Below are 24,462 nucleotides of genomic sequence, written 5' to 3'. Positions count from 1 at the left end.
AACCGCAGATAAGAGACATACAAAAGGATGCAAAAGAAAAAAGGGACGGAATAAGAGATACTACGCAGTCATTCATAACAGCTGAAAAGATAGCACCGGAGCACCGGAGTATAAGATAGAAACTATATATCTGTAAGGAGAAACGGAAATCAGAGGTTATAATGCAGCGTAAGGAAGAATAGGCGAGAGAAATGTAGACAGGAGGGGGGCTCTGGGCTGAATAATCAGAGAAAAAGCATAGTTCAGAGGACTGAAGGAACTGATTTATACTTAGAGATCATCTGGTCAGTTGGGGCACCTTTTTGAGGCTTGGTCGTGAAAATAAAAGGACCAAGTAAAGCCGGCGAAATACTGCTTAACGCCGCTTTTTTTTTTCATTATCGGCGAAAGCCGGCCATCTGGTAGCCATGCCCATGCCCGCCCATGTCCCGCCTTCACTAATCTACCAACACGCCCCCTTGAACTTTCGCTGGCGAAGCAACGGGAAAGCGGTGATGCTGTCAAAAATGCCCCTTTCGATTATACCGATTTTGCCGCTTTTAAGAAATCGCCAGCCATCTCCCGATTTGTGTCGGAAGATGGCCGGCGATCACTTTCGATTATAAGCTGGATAGACTACTGCAATGGAATTTATGCAGGATGCAAAGAACAAACCTTAAAGAAACTCCAGACCACTCAAAACACAGCAGCTAGGCTTATATTTGGAAAAACACGATTTGAAAGCACAAAACCCCTCCGCGAAAAACTGCACTGGCTCCCAATCAAACAACGCATTGCCTTCAAAATCTGCACCCTGGTCCACAAAATCATCTACGGTGAAGCCCCAGGATACATGACAGACTTGATTGACCTACCAACTAGAAACACATCAGAATCAACACAATCACATCTAAATCTGCACTACCCAAGCTGTAAAGGTCTTAAATACAAATCGACTTACGTATCCAGCTTTTCCTACATAAGCACACAATTGTGGAATGTATTACCAAAAGCCTTGAAAACGACTTATGACCACCTAAACTTCCGGAAATCACTAAAAACTAACCTTTTCAAAAAGGCACACCCCACCTATCCAATTTAAATGACTGATCGCTGCAACACAACAAACCTAAAGTACGTAATGGACAAAACTCAACTCTTCCGTTGTACGTTTCCCTAATTTTATTTATTTATTTATTTATTGTTTGTATTTGTATCCCACATTTTCCCACCTCTTTGCGGGCTCAGTGTGGCTTACAATAAGATATGAATAATGAGAATACAGTTGTTACAAATTGGTTATGGGTTACATTGTACAAGTTATGCGAGATAATCGAATTATCATTAGGAATATCACAATGGGACATCAACAGGGAGAGTTTGGGAGGAGACAATGGGAAGCTTAAGGGCAGTGTTAAGACACATAGGCACATGGTGTACATATTCCTGTAAGTATATGTATGAGTAATGTGGAATTAGGGGGATGAGAGATCATAAGTGGATGTGTGATGCATTTATGTAAGTGAGTGTGGGCTCTATGTGTTTTGGTTTTTTCCGTAAATTGTCTCAAATAGATGGGTCTTCAGTAATCTGCGGAAGGATGCTTGTTCGTGGATCGCTCTTAAGTTGCATGGCAGTGAGTTCCAATGTTGCGTGCTCGTGTGAGAAAAGGTTGACGCGTGTAGCGTCTTGTATTTCACGCCCTTGAAAGTAGGGAAATGGAGGTTGAGGTATGTTCGGGAAGATCTCCTAGCATTTCTGGGTGGTAGGTCAATCAACTCGGACATGTAGGCTGGGGCTTCGCCGTGAATGATCTTGTGGACTAGTGTGCATACCTTAAAGGTGATGCGTTCCTTCAGCGGAAGCCAGTGTAGTTTCTCTCGTAGTGGTGTTGCCCTTTCATATTTTGGTTTACCGAAGATGAGTCTGGCTGCTGTGTTCTGGGCTGTTTGAAGTTTCCTCAGTGTTTGCTCTTTGCAGCCTGCGTATAATGAGTTGCAGTAATCCAGATGGCTGAGGACGAGGGATTGCACTAGGCTACGAAAGACGAATCTTGGGAAGAGTGGTCTTATCCTTTTCAGTTTCCACATGCAGTAGAACATCTTCTTAGTTGTGTTGTTTGCATGGGTTTCAAGTGTTATGTGGCGGTCGATAGTGACTCCAAGGATTTTTAGCGTTTCTGAGATTGGAAGGTTTAGGTTTGGTGTATTTATCGCGTTGAATTCGTTGGTGTTGTATTGGGAGGTGAGTACCAGGCATTGAGTTTTTTCTGCATTTAATTTCAGACGGAATGTGTCTGCCCATGTGTTCATGATGTTTAGGCTTTGATTGATTTTGTTGGAGATTTCTTTGATGTCTTGTTTGAAAGGGATATATATTGTCACATCATCAGCGTATATATGTGGATTGAGGTTATGGTTTGATAGGAGTTTTGCTAGAGGGATCATCATTAGGTTGAAAATAGTTGGTGAGAGGGGTGATCCTTGTGGGACTCCACATTCAGGTATCCATGCCTTGGATGTGGTTGAGTGTGATGTGACTTGATATGAGCGCATGGTTAGGAACCCCTTGAACCAGCTTAGGACATTTCCTCCAATGCCGAAGTATTCAAGTATGTGTAGTAGGATTTCGTGGTCGACCATGTCGAAGGCGCTTGACATGTCAAATTGTAGGAGGAGTATATTGTTCCCGGTTGCTATTATTTGTTTAAATTTGGTCATAAGGGTGACTAGTACTGTTTCTGTGCTATGGTTCGACCGGAATCCGGATTGGGCATCATGCAGTATTGAGTGTTTGTTTAGATAGTTTGTGAGTTGTTTGGTTACCATCCCTTCAGTTAACTTGGTTATCAGTGGTATGGATGCTACTGGTCTGTAGTTGGTAATTTCGCTCAAGTTTTTCTTTGTATCCTTAGGAATTGGGGTGAGTAGGATTTTTCCTTTTTCTTTTGGGAAGAGTCCATTTTGTAGCATGTAATTTACATGCTTCGTTAGGTCAATTGTGAATTGTTGAGGGGCTGATTTCATGAGGCTGTTTGGGCATGCGTCTAGTTTGCAGTTGGATTTGGCATATTTTTTGAGAGTATTAGAGATGAGGTCTTCTGGTATTGGTTCGAACTCGGTCCAGGTTCTGTCTGCTGGGTGTGCTCCTTCTTCTGGGTCCAGACAGTCTAGAAGAGTGGCGTATTCTATGGGACTGGTGGGTATTTTGTGTTGTAGTAGTATGATTTTCTCTTTGAAGTACTTCGCAAGGCTGTCGACGTCTGGTATGTTTTTACCGTTATTTGTAACTGGTGTGGTATCTAGCAGTTTGTTCACAAGGCTGAAGAGTTTGTGTGTGTCTTTGTAATTTGGTCCTATTATTGTTTTGTAGTGTTGTCTTTTTGTCTGTTTTATGGTGTATTTGTATTTTCTCCGAAGTAGTTTCCAGTCGTTTCGTGTTTGTTCGTCTTTCTTTTTGTTCCAAGCTCGTTCTAGTTTCCTGACTTGTGTTTTAAGTTTTTTCAGCTCTTCGGTGAACCATGGGTTTGCTTTTTTCCTGTGTGATGTTCTGGTTTGGGTTGGGGCGATTTTGTCTAATGTTGTTGTACATAGCTCATCCCATTCTTGGAGGAATTGGATGGTGTCAGCGTTTGTTGTCCATTCGTACTGGTAGATCTGTTGCCAGAATGTTGTGGAGTCTATTTTTCCTCTCGTTGTGTATGTTGTTCGCTCGGGTTTGTTGGTCGTGTTTAAGTGTGTTTTTCGCCAGCAGAGAGTGACATTTGCTTTATGGTGGTCTGACCATAGTGTAGGTGTCCAACTTGTGTCCGTGATCATGATATTTGAATCCGATTCGAATTTATTCATTATGATATCTAGTGTGTGTCCTTTTTCGTGAGTCGGTTGCATGTAAGGTGCTTGCAGATCCCAAAGTTTTAGGAATTCTTTGAACTCTCGTGTGCTTGGTGAGGTGTCATCTTCTAGGTGTAAGTTGATGTCTCCTAGTATGAGGATGTTTGAGGAAGATACGCAGGAATTCGAGACGAAATCCATGAGTTGTGTTTGGGAGTCTTGCCATTTCCCTGGAGGTCTGTAGAATAGGATTGTGTTGAGGTGGCCTGTTAGATTTGGATGGTTGATTCTTGTCGATGCAATTTCGAGATGTGGGGAGGTAGATTCACCCGTGATTGTGATGGTGAATTCAGGTTTGTAAATTATAGCTATTCCGCCTCCTCTTTTTATTCCATTCCTTGTCCAGTGGGTGATTTTGTATTCTGGTGGGCATATTTCTAAGATGGCTGGATCTGTAGGACTATGGAGCCAGGTTTCTGTGATAAATAGGAGGTCTAGTTTATCTGCGACGATCCAGTCTAGTATGTCTACTGAGTTCCTTACTGCTGATCTTGCATTGATGTATCCTAGATGCCACTTGAACTTTATTTTACCACTACATCACTTTGTATTTGTTCTCACCGGAGTCTGCATACACCTGTCCGGTACTATGTAAGCCACATTGAGCCTACAAATAGGTGGGAAAATGTGGGATACAAATGTAACAAATAAATAAACCTAAGTTCGGTAGCCTCCACCAGAGTGAGTGATAGTGATATTTGCCGGGATTCTTAATGCCTAAACCAGTAAGAGCACCCCTTGAGTATCACGTTAGAGAACTAGAGTTGTGGGGAGGGGGTGGAATACTAAAACAGGGCATCTATTTTATGTGCTAAAAAGGTGCCTACTTGAAGGCTCTCCTATAAATTAAAGTATGTGTTTCCTTTTCTTTATAGAATACTGGCATATCAGGGCATGTACATCATATATTTTTAGCACAACCACTTACAACAGCCATAGAGCTGGTGTAAATACTTCTGCTTTGATTGCATAAAAATATGTCTATATTCTAATAAGTTATAGTACAATTCAGTCTTGCTTACCCGACCTTTGCTGATCCAACCAACTGTCATATCCGACAGACCCCTGGTGATGTCACACGGCTTCTCTTTCCATTTTCTGAACCCACAACCCTATTTTTACCACCACTGTGAGCCGGGACCCAGCTTTTGCGCCTTTGTTTCTGCATTGTTTGAGGGGTGACCATTGTTTTTCGCATTATCCAGCTTTTCATGTATCCATCAACGGGTCGGTCTTGTTCAGGTCAGATAATAGAGACTTTACTGTACTCTATCATTTACACGTGTAACTGTGCATTTGCCCACACTCTGCCCAGACTACACACTTTCAAACTATGCAGCTCCATATTTAAGTGCCAGTTTATAGAATAGTGCATAGCCGGAATATTAGCATATACATGCTTGTGGGCACTCATATATATGTATATACCTGCATTATGGCCATTTGTGTGTTTTCTTGACAAATAAAATAGGCAGATTGTTATAGGATTACCCTCTAAGGAAGCATTTCTTTTCCTGGCACCTGGTCGAGGCCTATTCTATAAAGAAGCATAAGTGCATACATCTATTTATAGAATGCTAGCATGACAACGAAAATCCATTCTTATAATTTAGATGTGCAAAACAAAATGCACAGAAAGGCCTTCAGGAGCAGGACAATGGGAAAAGACCCAATTCTTTATTAGAAGGACCCAATACAGGCTGTGTTTCGGCAACTATTTGCCTGCATCAAGGGTCACATAAATTTGCAAAGCTGCCACTAACAGGGCTTTGGTGTTTTTTTTCTTATTTTGTTAGCTTTCTCAGTGTCCATCAGAACTAGATTTTTATCTCCTTTACACGTATTGAAAGTGTGCTTCTTATCACCAGGACTGTACTTGTAACGCGTCTTTTTGACAACTAAGCCCTGTCAGTGGCAGCATTGCTACCACTTTAAGACAACTCTGCAAATTTATGTAACCCTTGATGAAGGCAAATAGCAGCCGAAACATGGTCCATGTCAGGTCCTTCTAATAAAGAATTGGGTCTTTTCCCATTGTCCTGCTCCTGAAGGTCTCTCTGTGCTTTTTGCTTTGCTCTGCTTGATTGTCACGTCGGTGGCCGTGACCACCCTCAGACTTACCTCATTTCTGGGGGCCAGCAGCTGTGCTGGCTTCTCTCTGTGTTTGTGTTAGTCTTGTCTCTGTCCTGGTGTGCTGGCTGCTTCCAGCATGAACCTGATTGCTTCACTAGACCTCACCTGTGTGGGCTATGCCTCTCTAGGGAGCCAGCATCTAAGATGGCTGCCACCAGCTCTATGCCAGCTTCCAAAATGGCTCCTGCTTGTCTTTCCTGTGGGCTCATTTCCTATGTGTGTCAAGCCTCTCTTTGGGGTCAAGGTACTTCCTGCTTCTGTCCTGCTGCTGGTGAGCTCATCAGTGAGAGCCATCATAAGGAAGTGCTGTGCTGGCATTCTGGGCCTTTGCATTAGTGTTATGCTCTTAGGCCAGGTTAGGTTAGTAAGTGTCTGCTGCACTACTGCTTAGCCTCTCTCTAGGTTCCAGCCCAGCTTCTTTCTGTGTCTGTGTCTGTTGTCTTTCCGTGGGGGGTCTTCCCTGCCACTGTCTGTCTGTGGACTGCGGGTCCTTCCTGGCTTACCCTGAGTTGGGGTGAAGCCTCTGTCTGTGGACTGCGGGTCCTTCCTGGCTTACCCTGTGTTTGGGGTGAAGCCTCTGCTCCAGGCTTACCCTGTGTTGGGGTGAAGCCTCTGCTCCAGGCTTACCCTGGGTTTGGGGTGAAGCCTCTGCTCCAGGCTTACCCTGTGTTGGGGTGAAGCCTCTGTCCGTGTTTGTTCTCTGTCTGCACTTGAAGCCTCAGCCTTTGTGAGTTCCCAGTCAGTGTGTGGAACGGCTGTGGCTTCAGACCCTTGGCTTGATATTCCTGGTTTACTCTGTTTGCTCTGCTGCCTGCCCAAGACCCTTGGCCTGTTCTTCCTGGTTTACTCTGTGTGCTCTGTTGCCTGCCAAGACCCTTGGCCGCTATTCCTGGTTTCCTCTCCCTACTCGCTGTCTGCCTTGACCCCTGCTATTCCTGAACCCTGCTTGTTTATCCTGTGTGTATATCCTGAACCCTGGTTCTGGCTAGCTAGTGTTATCCGGTTTTCCGCTCTGCCTAGCTAACATATCTCCTGAGTGTCTATCCTGTACCTTGCTTGTATATCCTGTCTGCATATCCTGAACCCTGTTTGTATATCCTGAGTGTATATCCTGAATCCTGTCTCTGTCTAGCTAGTGTGTGTTTCCAGGGCGTGGTCCCTGTTTCCTGCTGCTACCTAGCTAGTGGGTTTACCCGCTGGGTATTCCCTGATCCCCAGTCTGCCTTGCTTGCATGTTGCCCTAGTCTTTGCTCCTGCTAGCTTTCGTATGGCTTGTCTCTTGCTATGTCTTCTGGTTCTTGCTAGTGGCAGTGCAGCAGCTCCCTGTCTGAGTTTAGTTCCTAGTCTAGTCTCCCTCGTGTATCCCAGACCCGGGGTGGGTCCTCGGGATCTTCAGTTCCTGCCTTATCCTGCTGGCCACCTGCACTTCGGAGCTCAACTCCGGGGAACGGTGGCTAAGTGCAGGTGAAGCTGTTCCTGTTTCGTCTGTTCTAGTTGCCTGCCTTGTACTACTCCAGTCCAGAGTTCCAGTACTGCTCTTCTGTGTTTCCAGTCCCGAGGTGGTCTTGCCTGCCGCTGCCCCTCCTCGGCAGTGGCCCAAGGGCTCATGAACTCCAGTCCTGCCTCGAGGACCTGACAGAATGCCAAGGCCCTCGAGAACGCGACATTGATTGATGTACTTTTGACCCTCTCTTTTTCCTGTTATAATTTAGATGTGATAGAGTTGGTGTGTGTGCACCTAAGTACCGGTGATATACGTGTAGCTTATAGTAGTCTATAAATTACATGTTTGTGAGTCTCACCCTGCCCTGTCCAGACTCTGTCTATGTGTATGTCTACCTATAAAATATTCAAAAGAAATGTGGTCTCAAAATACCTAAATCAAGGGAACTCCACTTAACAATCACCTTCCCAAAAAGTTCCCTTTGCATTCAATATGATATAATAATAATATTTTTAAGGACCATCAGAAGGTGGATAGAGTCCAACTATTTGTTGTATCTAGACTTTTCACACCTATTATTTTCATCGTCCATTTTTTAAATTATATATAAAAATATTTACTTATTATACTCTGTTGCATAGTAGTTTCTCACAACCAAAAGTTCACTTATCTTAGAGTACTTCTCTTCAGTTTCTATTTCTTGTGCAGTCTTACAGAAAACCAATCTTTGTAGAGACGAAAGTGTGCACTACAAAGAAATCTATGCCTCAACCCTGAGTCCCTGATACAGCTGGACTAGCGAAACGTAGCACTATGTCGGATTGGGATACTGCACGAGAAATAGAAACTGAAGAGAATTACTCTAAAATAAGTAAAATTTTGGCTGTGAGAAACTAATATGCAACAGAGCATAGTAAGTAAATATTTTTATATATAATTTGAAAAATGGAGTGATGAAGATAATAGACTGGTGGGTTGTGTCCATCTACCAGCAGGTGGAGATAGAGAGCAATCCTTTTGCCTCCCTATATGTGGTCATGTGCTGCCGGAAACTCCTCAGTATGTCGATATCCAAGCTCCATCCGCAGGACTCAGCACTTAGAGAATTACACCCACAAAGGGACACTCTGCCCAGCTCACCACCGCCGAAACGGGGGAGGGGAATTAACCCAGCTCATCCCCACACAAGTGGGGGAGGGGAATCCGTCCAGCTCATCCCCGCGGAGCGGGGGAGGGACACCACACCCGCCGATGCGGGGGGATCTGGCTTATCCTGCAACCGCGGGAGGAGCTGACTGACCCTAACACCGCCGAAGCGGGAGGGGTACAAAGCTGCCCTACTGCCGCACGAAGCGGGAGGGAGCGCCGGCAGAATTTAAATCTCAATCCAGCCCCGTAAAACGGAGGGGAGAGGAATGCAGCAGCTCACTGTAACACAAATTCGTCTCAACTCTTGAAGAATCCATTGAAAAACTTGAACACGAAGTCCTCCTGAACAGGAACTGAAGACTAAACTTGAACCTGAAATGCAACCAGAATATAAACAATACAGATATCTGGGAGGGACTATGGATTCATCAGCTATGATTAATGGAAAGAAAATTATCAGGTATGATACATAATTTTACCTTCCATATCATCATGCTGATCAATCCATAGACTGGTGGGATGTACCGAAGCAGTACTCACCCAGGGCGGGACATAGAAATCCCTGACCGCAACACTGAAGCTCCAAACCGGGCTTCCGCCCGAGCAGCCACAGTCAAGCGGTAATGCCTGGAGAAGGTATGGGCCGATGCCCAAGTTGCCACCTTGCAAATCTCTTCCAAGGAGACAGACCCGGCCTCTGCCATCGAGGCCGCCTGAGCTCTAGTGGAGTGAGCCTTCAGCTGGATAGGCGGCACCTTCCCCGCGGCCACATAAGCCGCTGCAATGGCTTCCTTGACCCATCTTGCCACTGTAGGCTTAGCAGCCTGCAGACCCTTACGAGGACCTGCAAACAGGACAAACAGATGATCCAACTTCCGGAAATCATTGGTCACTTCCAAGTATCTGATGATGACTCGTCTCACATCCAGATATTTCAGAACAGAGTATTCCTCTGGGTAGTCCTCCCTACGAAAGGAAGGGAGACAGAGCTGCTGATTCACATGGAAGCGAGAAATAACCTTGGGCAGGAAGGAAGGCACTGTGCGAATAGACACTCCTGCCTCAGTGAACTGCAGAAAGGGCTCTCGACATGAGAGTGCCTGGAGCTCGGAAACTCTTCTGGCTGAAGTGATAGCCACCAAAAAGACTGCTTTCAACGTCAGGTCTTTCAGAGATGCCCTTGACAAGGGTTCAAAAGGCGGCTTCTGCAAGGCTCTTAGCACCAGGTTGAGATTCCACGCAGGCACCACTGAGTGCAGAGGAGGGCGCAGGTGATTAACTCCCTTGAGAAAGCGCACCACATCTGGCTGCGAAGCCAGGGAAGCACCCTTCAGGCGTCCCCTGAAGCAAGTCAGAGCCGCTACCTGGACTTTAAGGGAACTGAGCGACAGGCCTTTCTCCAGACCTACTTGCAGGAACACCAACACTGAAAAAATTGGAGCAGTGAAGGGAGAAAGTGAGCCTGCTTCACACCACGCTGCAAAGATACGCCAAACCCTGGCGTAAGCAGTAGAAGTAGAGCGCTTCCTCGCTCTCAGCATAGTGGCGATGACCTTGTCTGAGAAGCCCTTCTTTCTCAGGTGCTGCCGCTCAATAGCCAGGCCGTAAGCCCAAAGGGGGAGGGATCCTCCATCACCACGGGACCCTGATGTAACAGGCCCTGCTCCACTGGCAGCCGCAGAGGATCGTCGACTGAGAGCCTGATCAAGTCCGCATACCAGGGACGTCTGGGCCAGTCCGGACCCACCAGGATTATCCGGCCCGGATGCTTTGCCACCCGGTCTAGCACCCTGCCCAACATGGGCCAGGGCGGGAACACATAGAGAAGCTCTTGTGTCGGCCACTGTTGGAGAAGAGCATCTACTCCCAGGGATCGAGGGTCCCGTCCTCTGCTGAAAAAGCGCGGCACTTGGCAATTGGCCGATGACGCCATCAGATCTAGGCTCGGCTGGCCCCAGCGCTTCGTGATGTCCAAGAACGCCTGAGCAGATAGCTGCCACTCTCCGGGCTCCAAGGTATGGCGACTGAGAAAGTCCGCCTTGACATTCATGACTCCGGCAATGTGAGCCGCTGACAGCTGTTCCAGGTTCGCTTCCACCCACTGGCATAGATTCATGGCCTCCTTGGCTAGAGGGGCGCTCTTGGTACCTTCCTGGCGGTTGACATAGGCCACAGCCGTGGCATTGTCCGACAGGACCCGTACTGGCTTCAACGCCAGTACCGGGATGAACTCCAAAAGCGCCAACCGAATGGCTCTGAGTTCCAGGAGGTTGATAGACCACTTTGCCTCTGCAGGAGACCAGAGCCCCTGCGCTGTCCTTCCCAAGCAGTGTGCTCCCCAGCCCGACAAAGAGGCGTCCGTCGTGACGACAATCCACTCCGGGGTCACCAGAGGCATTCCTGCCGACAACTTGTCTGTCTGCATCCACCAGCTCAGCGCCTTGCGCACTGCTGGGTCCAAGGGAAGGCGCACAGCATAATCCTCCGACATCGGAGTCCAGCGCTGCAGCAGAGAGTGTTGTAGTGGTCTCATATGAGCCCTGGCCCAGGGCACTATTTCCATCGTGGCCGTCATAGAGCCCAACAGCTGCACATAGTCCCAAGCCCGAAGAGGAGAGGCTACTAGGAACTGGTCCACCTGAGCCTGAAGCTTGACAATCCGATTGTCTGGCAGGAACACTCTGCCCACTTGGGTGTCGAATCGAACTCCCAGATACTCCAGGGACTGAGTCGGGCGCAGCTGGCTCTTCTCCCAGTTGATGATCCTGTTGGATTATTTGTAGTAAATAATTAGCAGATTTTAGTACACACAGCTTCAGCTTTAGAAATGTTAATTTCTTTCTTCATCTCTCTCTCATACACCCCAGAATAATTCACTGCTGAGTCACTTTAAAGTTGAAGTAACAAAACATCTGTTTACTCACAGTTTGTAGTTAGATTATAATCAGACAGGCTTATATATACATAATACTATACATTTGGATTATCAGCTCTTTCCATGTGCTTAGATGGTAATGGATGCTCACACCACCATAGATCCTCTCAGGTTAGGAGAGAACATGAGCTCCATGTGCTGTGCCTAACCCCCACAGGAAGTTGCATGGGTGTGACCTCTCTAAGCAATTTACATCAGAGGTCACAGAGTAATCACAGAGAAAAAATTGGTGACAGGCAATGCATGTAAAATACAATACATTATTCCAACAAACCCCTTCTCATGCATAACTGTCATGCAATTATTAATTCACACAAAGTCCAAGCTTTATACGCAGATTCTCAAAACGTTCTCTGGGTAACGGTTTGGTCATGATGTCAGCTGTCATTTCACTGGTGTGACAATAGTGTAGACTGATGACCCCTTCTTTCGCCAGCTCTCGCACGTTGTGGTATTTCGTTGCGATGTGCTTGGTGCGTGACTGAACCTTGTCATTCTGTGACAGTCTGATGCAGCTCTGATTATCTTCCATTATCTGGATTGGTCTCTTTTCAGCTATTCCAAAATCCAGCAAAAGTTTTTCAATCCACATCAGTTCTCTGCATGCTTCCGATACGGCCACATATTCAGCTTCTGTAGAAGACAGACTCACAATACTTTGTTTATGACTGGCCCAAGAAATTTGTACATTTCCATACATAAACACATATCCACTTGTGGATTTATAATCAGAATGATCCCCTGCCCAATCTGAATCACAGTAACATATTAGTTTTGGATTACTATTGGCTGAAATCTTTAATTTACAATCAATGGTACCTTTTAAATACCTTACCATCCTTTTAACTGCAGTCCAATCTGATTTGGTAGGTGAGCTGACCCTTCTGCTCAAAATTCCTACTGCATTTGCTATATCAGCCCTGTATGTGGTAGTTAGATATAAAAGCTTACCTATGGCTGATCTATATTGGATGTTATCTGGTAAAGGTTCTCTTACTGTTTCATCCTTCAGAAAATCAGTGATCATGGGAGTGCTTACAACTTGGGCATCTTGCATACCTAAACTTTCAATAAGCTCATTTATTTTCTGCTTCTGGCTTAGAAGATAAGAACCATCATTTTGTTTCTCAATTTCTATACCAAGATAGTATGACACATTACCAAGTTCTTTTATCTCAACATTCTGGTTTAAATATTTTACAATGTCCTTGTACTCTTGCTCACTTTCGCTTGCAATGAGCAGATCATCAACAAAAGCTAAAATGTATGCATATTGTCCATTTCTGCACCTAGTGTACAAGCATTTATCTGCTTCACCTTGCTTAAATCCTAAATTTGTCAATATTTCATGCAATTTGTCATTCCAACATTTTGCACTTTGCTTTAATCCATAAAGACCTTTGTTTAATTTACACACTAGCTGTCTTTGTTTTGTATTTATGAAACCTGTTGGCTGTTCCATGTACAAGTTTTCAGTTATATCTCCATGAAGAAATGCTGTTTTCACATCAATGTGGTTGACTTGCATGCCTTTTGAGACTGCAATGCTCAGAAGTGTTCTTATTGTCGTGTGTTTCACTACAGGTGCAAACACTTCATCAAAATCTTCTCCATATTTTTGAAGATATCCCTTTGCCACTAATCTGGCTTTATACCTTTCCACTTTTCCTTGTGCATTCCTTTTTAACTTGAATACCCATTTGCATCCTATAGCTTTCTTGCCAGGAGGTAATTTTGTCAGAATCCAAGTATTATTTTTATCCAATGCATCAATTTCTTCTTGTGCAGCTTTACGCCATTCAGCAGCTTCTTCTGCTGGCATTTTCTCAATCTCATCCCATGTTAAGGGCTCTTGAGCTTCTGCTGACTTTGTTAGGTAAGACAGTCTTGGGGGTGGAACACCTTTGTTTTCCCTGGATGAGCGTCTGACAACAGGTTGGTCTGACCTTTCCGCATCCTCTAAATCTGAGAGTCCTTCTCCAATTGATTCCCCTTCTCCAACTGTACTGTCTCCTGCAATGATCCTTTCTGTGTCTGCTTCCTCTGCCTGTTCCTCGTTAGATACAGATGAGTTGCTTTCAGACATCTGCCTTGGTATGGCATTTATATACACTGGCATGTCTATTATGGTTCTAGTTTCATATTCTGGATGATAAGGCTCATCTGGGATAATCCAGCCTTTATCAACCCTTTTGTTTTCATCAAAATATGTAACATGTCTTATGCCAACAATGCCAGTTTTCAGATTCAAAATTCTATATCCTTTGTGTCCTGGAGCATAGCCAACTAAAATGCCCCTTTCTGTTGTGGAATCCATCTTATGCCTTCTTTGCTTTGGTACATGAGCATATGCTGTACTTCCAAATGTTCTTATGTGTGACAGGTTTGGCTTCCTACCATGCCATGTCTCATGTGGTGTGCGCTCAGCGCCTTTAGTTGGCATTCTGTTTTGTAGGTACACTGCTGTGAGAATGGCTTCCCCCCATAGTCTTTTAGGGAGATTGCTATCTGACAGCATACATCTGGTCATTTCCACAAGTGACCTAAATTTTCTCTCTGCAACAGAATTTTGCTCTGGTGTATAAGCTACTGTTGTGATATGCTGAATGCCTTCTTGTTCTAGAAATGTGCGCATGCTTTGTGAAGTGAACTCACCACCATTGTCGGTCTGAAGAACCTTTGGTTTTCTTTCAAATTTATTGCTCACCATGGCTACGTATTTCTTCAGCATGTCTGTGACTTGACTTTTTTCTTTCAGCAAATAGGCCACACAGTATCTAGAGAAATCATCCAAGAATATTAGCACAAATCTGTTATTTCCCAATGATGGGATATTAAACGGTCCACATAAGTCACTGTGTATTAAGTCCAGCACTTTATTACTCCTATTTCCTGTGTATGCAGGAAATGAGGGTCTCACACCTTTTTGAGTAACACAGTCTATGCATTTCTCCATTTTACCAGCATCTGCACTTATCTGAATGCCGGTGGCTAGTTGCTTACTGTAAAGATCCTGGATCACCTTAAAATCACGATGTCCCAGGCGGCGGTGCCAGATTTCCAGACTACATTTACCATCATTCTTCCTTACTTGCGCCATATGTGAGGCTTCACCTGAAATGCTCAGTTTATAAACATCATTATGCATAAAAGCTTCAGCATACACTTCATCATTTTTAGAGATTGTGCACTTACTGTTTTCAAAATGAATCACAAATCCCTTCTTATCTAATGTAGATACACTAAGCATATTGCAAACTGCTTGGGGAATATACAAGACATCACTTACAGGAATTTCTTTAACTTCATTAGACACTTTGCATTTTAAGAATCCAATTCCTTTTGCTTGGATCTGAGCAGTCCCTGCGTTTGCAGTATTAAGAATACCTTCTTCTGGACTCATTTCCTGAAAGAAATCCTTAGAATTGGTTAAATGGCATGTGCTCCCTGAATCCAAAATCCAAGTACTTTCATTTGAATTATTATTTACCATAGTTAAAGATTTTTCTGCCATTAGAAAGCCCTTTTGTTTATGATTGTCTTTCATACATTTCCTGGTTTGAAAATTCTTTAGTTCCATTGGCTTAGGTGAGCTAGAGGGAGTGTTTTGTGTTTCCTTACACCATTTAGATACATGTCCCTCCTTTCCACATGAGTAGCAAATCAGCTTGCCCTTGGGTGGAGTTTTCCCATGGCTCCGCCTTCCTCTGTTCTTTGCCAAGAAATTTGTTTCATTTCTCTCTGACTTGCTTTGAGAACACATCTCCTCAGAATCATTTATTATGCATTCCTGCCTTAGTTTTGATGTTGCCTGTTCAAAAGATTGCCCTTCCATGGCTTCATTTACAGACCTAAAAACATCAAACTTCTTTGATAGTGAGGTAAAAAGAAATGCTCTTTTCAATGCATCACACATGGGAATTCCAGAAAGTTCTAACTTTTGAAATGTAGACATAAGATGCATAATGTGATCATTACACTTACTTTTATCCCTTAATTTGGTTTCATTCAACTCTGCTAACCAAATTGGTTGCTGCTTTGCATATGTAGTTGCATACATAGTTCTCAGTTTATATAAAATGTCCTTTGGTGTATCTTTTCCCTCCACTAATATGGCTTGTTTCTCTGAGAGAGCTTCCAAAAACATGCACTTCACATAATAGTTTGCATTGTCCCATTCAGCCATATTTTCAGCTGTTCTGTCTTGGTCTAAGCATATATTTAATCCTTTTGCTCGAAGGAGACATATGAATCTTAGTTCCCACTGCTGATAATTAAATTCAGTTAATTTAGGCACCTTGAGAGAGTAGAAAAATGGTGAATTTCCTCCCTCAGCCATTTTCTTAGCCTTCTGTCTGCTGTGTGGGGGGAGAGAGAGACAGACTGAATCTTTCTGTTAAAACTTAAGAGAAAAATGTGGCTTTTTTACTGCCTGGTAATATTTCTCTTCTTTTTCAATTCCTGGCCCTGGGCCCATAACCCTTTTGTTGGATTATTTGTAGTAAATAATTAGCAGATTTTAGTACACACAGCTTCAGCTTTAGAAATGTTAATTTCTTTCTTCATCTCTCTCTCATACACCCCAGAATAATTCACTGCTGAGTCACTTTAAAGTTGAAGTAACAAAACATCTGTTTACTCACAGTTTGTAGTTAGATTATAATCAGACAGGCTTATACAGTGGGGGAAATAAGTATTTGATCCCTTGCTGATTTTGTAAGTTTGCCCACTGACAAAGACATGAGCAGCCCATAATTGAAGGGTAGGTTATTGGTAACAGTGAGAGATAGCACATCACAAATTAAATCCGGAAAATCACATTGTGGAAAGTATATGAATTTATTTGCATTCTGCAGAGGGAAATAAGTATTTGATCCCCCACCAACCAGTAAGAGATCTGGCCCCTACAGACCAGGTAGATGCTCCAAATCAACTCGTTACCTGCATGACAGACAGCTGTCGGCAATGGTCACCTGTATGAAAGACACCTGTCCACAGACTCAGTGAATCAGTCAGACTCTAACCTCTACAAAATGGCCAAGAGCAAGGAGCTGTCTAAGGATGTCAGGGACAAGATCATACACCTGCACAAGGCTGGAATGGGCTACAAAACCATCAGTAAGACGCTGGGCGAGAAGGAGACAACTGTTGGTGCCATAGTAAGAAAATGGAAGAAGTACAAAATGACTGTCAATCGACAAAGATCTGGGGCTCCACGCAAAATCTCACCTCGTGGGGTATCCTTGATCATGAGGAAGGTTAGAAATCAGCCTACAACTACAAGGGGGGAACTTGTCAATGATCTCAAGGCAGCTGGGACCACTGTCACCACGAAAACCATTGGTAACACATTACGACATAACGGATTGCAATCCTGCAGTGCCCGCAAGGTCCCCCTGCTCCGGAAGGCACATGTGACGGCCCGTCTGAAGTTTGCCAGTGAACACCTGGATGATGCCGAGAGTGATTGGGAGAAGGTGCTGTGGTCAGATGAGACAAAAATTGAGCTCTTTGGCATGAACTCAACTCGCCGTGTTTGGAGGAAGAGAAATGCTGCCTATGACCCAAAGAACACCGTCCCCACTGTCAAGCATGGAGGTGGAAATGTTATGTTTTGGGGGTGTTTCTCTGCTAAGGGCATAGGACTACTTCACCGAATCAATGGGAGAATGGATGGGGCCATGTACCGTACAATTCTGAGTGACAACCTCCTTCCCTCCGCCAGGGCCTTAAAAATGGGTCGTGGCTGGGTCTTCCAGCACGACAATGACCCAAAACATACAGCCAAGGCAACAAAGGAGTGGCTCAGGAAGAAGCACATTAGGGTCATGGAGTGGCCTAGCCAGTCACCAGACCTTAATCCCATTGAAAACTTATGGAGGGAGCTGAAGCTGCGAGTTGCCAAGCGACAACCCAGAACTCTTAATGATTTAGAGATAATCTGCAAAGAGGAGTGGACCAAAATTCCTCCTGACATGTGTGCAAACCTCATCATCAACTACAGAAGACGTCTGACCGCTGTGCTTGCCAACAAGGGTTTTGCCACCAAGTATTAGGTCTTGTTTGCCAGAGGGATTAAATACTTATTTCCCTCTGCAGAATGCAAATAAATTCATATACTTTCCACAATGTGATTTTCCGGATTTAATTTGTGATGTGCTATCTCTCACTGTTACCAATAACCTACCCTTCAATTATGGGCTGCTCATGTCTTTGTCAGTGGGCAAACTTACAAAATCAGCAAGGGATCAAATACTTATTTCCCCCACTGTATATACATAATACTATACATTTGGATTATCAGCTCTTTCCATGTGCTTAGATGGTAATGGATGCTCACACCACCATAGATCCTCTCAGGTTAGGAGAGAACATGAGCTCCATGTGCTGTGCCTAACCCCCACAGGAAGTTGCATGGGTGTGACCTCTCTAAGCAATTTACATCAGAGGTCACAGAGTAATCACAGAGAAAAAATTGGTGACAGGCAATGCATGTAAAATACAATACATTATTCCAACAGATCCATCCCAGGGAGCTCAAAAGAGCAACCACCCGGTCCACAGCTTTGCCGCACTCTGCATAAGAGGGGGCTCGGATCAACCAGTCGTCCAGATAAGGATGGACTTGTACTCCTTCCTTTCGCAGGAAGGCCGCGATGACCACCATTACTTTGGAGAAGGTCCGCGGAGCAGTAGCCAACCCGAAAGGGAGCGCTCTGAACTGGAAGTGTCGGCCCAGGACTGCAAAACGCAGAAAGCGTTGATGAGGAGGCTAGATGGGAATATGCAGGTACGCTTCCTTGATGTCCAAGGAAGCCAAGAACTCTCCTGCCTTCACTGCCGCTATAACAGAGCGGAGAGTCTCCATGCGAAAGTGCCGCACTTTCAAGGCCCGATTGACCCCTTTGAGGTCGAGGATAGGCCGGACAGAACCTCCTTTCTTTGGTACCACAAAGTAAATGGAGTAACGTCCCTTGCCAATCTGATTTTCTGGCACCGGAACGACCGCACCCAGGCGGATCAGGTTGTCCAAGGTCTGCTGCACTGCTACAGCTTTGACCGGAGACTTGCAGGGAGAGAGTACAAACCCGTCTCTTAAGGGTCGGCAGAACTCTAACTTGTTGCCGTCTCTGATGACTTCCAGCACCCAAGCGTCTGAAGTTACTTTGGTCCACTCGCCCAGAAACGAGGACAGGCGTCCTCCAATCTGCACTGGGCCATGGACCAAGACCCCGTCATTGGGTACGAGACCCTGGGGGAGGACCGGAGGGCTTACCTCCGGGACGGCGGTCTCTGCGAAAGGAATGCTGCTTGGGGGAGAAGTTCCTTTTGAAGGAAGAGGGGGCAGAGGAGCCCGACTTGCCCGGGCGGTACCGACGGGCTTCTTGAAACCGTCCTCTGGAGATACCGGGGAGAAAAGGAGGGACCTGGCGCCACCAGGTTTGCACTTGCTCAAGAAGAGCCCTCAACCCCAGGCACTCAACAAAACCTAAAAATTAGGCTTGGAGGCCTAGCCAGAGCTGCTGCTGTGTGTGACCACCACCTGCTGAGATAGAGAACATACTGAGGAGTTTCCGGCAGCACATGACCACATATAGGGAGGCAAAAGGATTGCTCTCTATCTCCACCTGCTGGTAGATGGACACAACCCACCAGTCTATGGATTGATCAGCATGATGATATGGAACAAATAGTTGAACTCTATCAATGTTCTGATGGTCCTTAAAAATATTATTATATTGAATATAAATGGAATTTTTTTCAGGTGATACCTATAAAATATGCATATATTTAAAGAATAGTGCTTACATGGAAATTTGGCATTCATATGTACATCTGCTCACATATGTGCATATATTTTATCATTCTAATAAAATACATATGTAATTGGCAGTGGCATAGCTATGGGTGGGCCTGGATTTTTTTTTTTTTTGTTACATTTGTACCCCGCGCTTTCCCACTCATGGCAGGCTCAATGCAACGGGTAATGGAGGGTTAAGTGACTTGCCCAGAGTCACAAGGAGCTGCCTGTGCTGGGAATTGAACTCAGTTCCTCAGGACCAAAGTCCACCACCCTAACCACTAGGCCACTCCCATTCTTAGCTCAAGCCCTCCCAACAGCAGCGTCTTACTCCCACCTCTGCCGCTCCACCACTGGTGGCCTGGTATCTACCCCTCTCCAATGTACCTCAGAGGCTTCCCTGGCAGCCACAGCAACTCATTTTCACTGTCTGAGCTGCTGCTGCAGACTTCCCTCCGCCACATCCTGCCCTCATGATGTCACTTCCTGTTTCTTCATTGGTAGCACACAGCAGAGAGTAACCTGCAGTGCCAGCATAGAAGCAAAAATGAGCAATTGCGGCCATCAGGGATGCCTCTGAGGTACACTGGGGAGGGCTAGGGGGCTTAGAGAGAGGGGCAGCTACCGGTCAATGAGCGGGGGAGAGAGGAAGAGATGTTGGATGTGGTAAAAAAAGGGCCCACCCAAAATACCAGGTCTGGCTACACCACTGGTAATTGGCATGTAACTGTTTGCTCCTACTTTTTAGAATTGCCCTCTAAGTAGCAAACTGTACATCCCACTAATGCATTCACAAAGATTGGTATCTTTGTGAATTCTGACATAGCTCACATTGAGAAAGTCCTTGAAACTATCACAGTCTGGCAAAGATACAAAGTGCGGAGCAGAATGCAAAGTGCTTTAGACCTAAGATGCTCAGACAGGGCATAAGTGAGAAGTGGAAAAGAGTCAATTTAGTCAAATTTACATCTGCTTTGGAAACAGCTCCCTCTTCTGACTCTGTCACACAGGAAGAATCAGTAAGAAGGTCATTTTGGCTACAATAAACAGATACTATTTCAAAGGCTTAGTTGGGATCTGTGTGTAATATATGAAGTTACCTGGGTAGACTGGCTGAATCCACATACATGGATGGTTTTCAGTTGTCTGAAACTACTCACATACTTTCACTATGTGCATGCTTTCAACCACATTAAAAAGAGGTGATTGTGGGGTCATGATTGGAAACTATGCAAACACATTTAGGAAGGAATTTCCACAATTCCCATGAGGTTCCTAAGCCCATAGATGGTTTGTGCCCCTTGGTCTTCAAGTCAACTATCAAAGGGAACCTTGCATTTGCTATTTGTTCTATATAGTTCATGTCTGCAAGGAACAGTGATGCAGAGATTTGAAAATCAAATCTCCACATGTACTTTCACTCCCACCACACATATTTCTTCACCCACCAGGATACCCTTTCTTCCTGCAGGTAAATATACATAAACTGTAAAACAATATGCACACTTTTCCTTGCATTAAGGCTGGGCAAGTTTCAAAAGCCTATTTTATTCAAGTAAAATCTTTTAAAAATGACAACTCCCCAGGTTGAAAAATTTCTATACATGGTAGTGATGCTATGGACATTCATGCATCAGTCAACAACACTGAAGCATGCACCCATCCTTTTAGCAACCTAAAAAGCTGATATTCAGACTCACTGTGGATAATTCTATAAAGGCATCTGTCATAGAACACCTAGCACCAATCTGGGGCTAACCCTGCGGCCACCTGGAGGGTCTATCCCCAGCACTGCTTAGGCCCATCTGCACCTGGGCATGTGCTCTATACTAGTCAACCCTCTAACTCCATGCACTAGGTTCTACTTGACTCTGGGTGAGTCTCGCACCCACAAGTCATTCCATGGTGATTTCTAGGACACTGGGGCTACATATACTCCAGGGGTCCCTCAGTTCCTAAAAAGCACCCACAGACCCCAAAACACAAATCAGGATTCTTAGTCAGTCCAGGACAGCAGAGTCAATAAACTAAAAAAGGTTTATTGTCATGAAAAATTGGAACAGTGGACATTTGAAAAATCAGATGGAAAAAGTACAGCAAGCTATAACAAATAGCCAAAGCAAGGATCAACATTAAAACTGTCTAACACTTGTTACTACCTGGGTAGCATCTGGGAAGTTCAGGAACTTAACTGTTCACAGGTTATCAAATGTAACTTCTCATAGGGCCTCAGTAAAGAGATCTTTCTCTCTCCACTCCCTGGCTGAGACTGAGAAATTCAGTTTTTCCAAGCTGGATTTGAGCTCCTGGGTCAATCAGAGCCCAGAACAACAATTTTTTAAAGTAGCTGGCCACATCACTGCAGGTTACTTCCTGTCTGTGCTAAACTAAAGAAGGAACAGCTCTGTAATAGCTTTAAACATAAACATGCACCACTTGCTGGCCAAACTAGAGAAAAACACTTCATGAAATATTCTTACAATTCTCTTGCTGGAAAATTCACCATTTCGCCACAGCATCTATTTGGGCATTATTTTAGAAAAAAAACCACATGGAGGCATATTTTCCAGGCACTTAGACTTACAAAGTTCCATAGGTTACTATTGGGCTCATTTTCGAAAGAGAAGGACGCCCATCTTTTGACAAAAATCGGAAGATGGACATCCTTCTCCCAGGGTCGGCCAAATCGGTATAATCGAAAGCCGATTTTGGACATCCCCAACTGCTTTCCGTTGCAGGGACAGCCAAAGTTGGAGGGGGCGTATCAGAGGTGTAGCAAGGCAGGACTTGGGCGTGCCTAACACTAGGATGTCCTCGACCCATAATCAAAAGAAACAAGGACGTCCCTGACAAACACTTGGATGACTTTACCTGGTCGTGTTTTTCTTACGACCAAGGCACAAAAAGGTGCCCGAAATAACCAGATGACCACCAGAGAGAATCGGGGATGACCTCCCCTTACTCCCCCAGTGGTCACTAACCCCATCCCACCCTCAAAAAACATCTTTAAAAATATTTTGTGCCAGCCTCAGATGTCATACTCGGCTCCATCACAGCAGTATGCAGGTCCCTGGAGCAGTTTTAGTGGGTGCAGTGCACTTCAGGCAGACGGACCCAGGCCCATCCCCCTACCTGTTATGTTTGTAGAGGAAACAGCAAGCCCTCCAACACCCACCAGAAATCCACTGTACCCATATCTACGTGCCCCCCTTCACCCATAAGGGCTATGGTAGTGGTGGACAGTTGTGGGTTTTATGGGGTTTTGGGGGTGCTCAGCATACAAGGTAAGGGAGCTATGTACTCACTCTGCTGCTCCCCAGTATCTCTCCACACTCGTCCTTCCCTACACCCCTTCCCGTGCACTCCGCTCCATGGATAAATCCTTCTTATCTGTTCCCTTCTCCACTACTGCCAACTCCAGACTTCGCGCCTTCTGTCTCGCTGCACCCTACGCCTGGAATAAACTTCCTGAGCCCCTACGTCTTGCCCCATCCTTGGCCACCTTTAAATCTAGACTGAAAACCCACCTCTTTGACATTGCTTTTGACTCGTAACCACTTGTAACCACTCGCCTCCACCTACCCCCTCCTCTCTTCCTTCCCGTTCACATTAATTGATTTGATTTGCTTACTTTATTTATTTTTTGTCTATTAGATTGTAAGCTCTTTGAGCAGGGACTGTCTTTCTTCTATGTTTGTACAGCGCTGCGTATGCCTTGTAGCGCTATAGAAATGCTAAATAGTAGTAGTAGTAGTAGTATGTACCTGGGAGCAATTTAGGAAGTCCACTGCAGTGCCCCCTAAGGGGACCAGTGCAGTACAAATGCTGGCTCCTCCCATAATCAAATGGCTTGCATTTGGTCGTTTCTGAGATGGATGTCCTTGGTTTCCATTATCAACAAAAATAAAAAATGACCAAGTCTACGGATGACCATCTCTAAGGGCGACCAAATTTCAAGATTTGGGCGTCCCTGATGGTATTTTCGAAATGAAAGATGGACGTCCATCTTGTTTCGAAAATACGGGTTTCCCCACCCCTGGATGAGATGTTTTGTGAGGACGTCCTCATCAAATTTGTTTCGATAATACAATCGGGGTCGGCCAAATCTCAACATTTGGGTCCACCTTAGAGATGGATAATGGAAACTAAGGACGGCCATCTCAAAACCGGCCAAATCCAAGCCCTTTGGTCATGGGAGGAGCCAGCATTTGTAGTGCAGTGGTCCCCCTCACATGCCAGGACACCAACCGGGCACCCTAGGGGGCACTGCAGTGGACTTCACAAATTGATCCCAGATGCATAGCTCCCTTACCTTGTGTGCTGAGTCCCCCAACCCCCCCCCCAAAACCCACTACCCACAACTGTACAACACTACTGTAGCTCTTAAAGGGTAACAGGGGGCACCTAGATGTGGGTACAGTGGGTTTCGGGTGGGTTTTGGAGGGCTCCCATTTATCACCACAAGTGTAACAGGTAGGGGGGGTGGGCCTGGGGCCGCCTGCCTGAAGTGCACTGCAGTACCCACTAAAAACAGCTCCAGGGACCTGCATATTGCTGTGATGGAGCTGAGTTAGACATTTGAGGCTCGCATAGAGGCTGGCAAAAATATGAATTTTAATTTTCTTTTTTGGGTGGGAGGGGGTTGGTGACTACTGGGGAAGTAAGGGGATGTGATCCCCGATTCCCTCCGGTGGTCATCTGGTCAGTTCAGGCACCTTTTCAAGGCTTGGTCGTGAACAAAAAGGGACCAAGTAAAGTCGGCCAAATGCTCGTCAGGGCTGCCCTTCTTTTTTCCATTATCGGCCAAGGACGGCCATCTCTTAACCACGCCCCCATCCCGCCTTTGGTACACTGCCGACACACCCCCTTGAACTTTGTCCGGCCCTGCGATGGAAAGCAGTTGAGGCTGGCCAAAATCGGCTTTCAATTATGCTAATTTGGCCGCCCTTGAGAGAAGGACGCCCATCTCCCGAGATGTGTCGGAAGATGGGCGCCCTTCTCCTTCGAAAACAAGCTGGATAGTCACCAAGGAGGCTCATTTTCAAAGCACTTAGCCTCCCAAAGTTCCATAGAAACCTATGGAACTTAGCCTCCCAAAGTGCTTTGAAAATATGCCTCTATGTGTCTT

The sequence above is a fragment of the Microcaecilia unicolor genome, chromosome 2, assembly GCF_901765095.1.
Source record: "Microcaecilia unicolor chromosome 2, aMicUni1.1, whole genome shotgun sequence".
NCBI classification, from domain to species: domain Eukaryota; kingdom Metazoa; phylum Chordata; class Amphibia; order Gymnophiona; family Siphonopidae; genus Microcaecilia; species Microcaecilia unicolor.
This window is presented reverse-complemented; position numbering follows the sequence as displayed.